The 663-nt window shown below is 47.2% G+C and overlaps 1 non-coding gene across 1 annotated transcript; it reads left to right on the top strand.

Moving 5' to 3' along the window:
• Positions 1 to 277: 277 nt before the first annotated feature.
• LOC127234766 (U1 spliceosomal RNA) lies at positions 278 to 445 on the top strand. The gene has a single exon (XR_007835594.1). It is a non-coding gene; the product is annotated as a U1 spliceosomal RNA (small nuclear RNA).
• The last annotated feature ends 218 nt before the right edge of the window (positions 446 to 663 follow it).

The following is a 663-nucleotide window of genomic DNA, read 5'->3' as shown; positions in this document are numbered from 1 at the left end:
AGACCGTCTTCGTACACAGCCACTCAGAGACTCAGCCTCCCTGACTACATAAACAGAATACACTCCTCCACTGGCAAGTCCACTGCCAGAGCTTTTTCACCGAGTGAACTAAAGCAGAAAACACATTTTAGTCTGGGATACAGGGGAAAAAATGAAACAATAACCTGGGGTGGGGGTCAACTGGTGGCTTGCCTAGCATGTCCAATGTCCAAGGCAAGGGGTCCCAACTTCAGCACACACACACACACAAAATCCAAAAAATAAAAAAGAAATACTTGTACCTACCTGGTAGGGGAGATACCATGATCATGATGATTATGAAAGTGGTTTTCCCAGGGTGAGGCTTTTCCATTACACTCCGGATGTGCTAACCCCTGGGATTTCCCCAAATTTGGGGAACTGAATAATTTGTGGTAGTGGGGGACTGCATTCAAACTCTCCCCTGTTTTAAAAGAACAGAAAAAGAGATACTGAGGTGTCACACCCAGGACTGGAGGAGTGGCTCAGCAGTTAAGGTTAAGAGTACTGACTGCTCTTGCAGAGGGCCTAGGTTCAGCTCCTAGAATCCACATGGTGACTTTACAAGCCCCTGTAATGCCAGTTCCAGGAAACTTTTCTGGCCTCCATAGGCACCAGGTGCACACTTGGCACACAGATGTGTGT

The sequence above is a fragment of the Phodopus roborovskii genome, unplaced genomic scaffold, assembly GCF_943737965.1.
Source record: "Phodopus roborovskii unplaced genomic scaffold, PHOROB, whole genome shotgun sequence".
Classification (NCBI taxonomy): domain Eukaryota; kingdom Metazoa; phylum Chordata; class Mammalia; order Rodentia; family Cricetidae; genus Phodopus; species Phodopus roborovskii.
The sequence above is the reverse complement of the archived record's forward strand: the minus strand, read 5'-3'. Positions and strand labels throughout refer to the sequence as shown.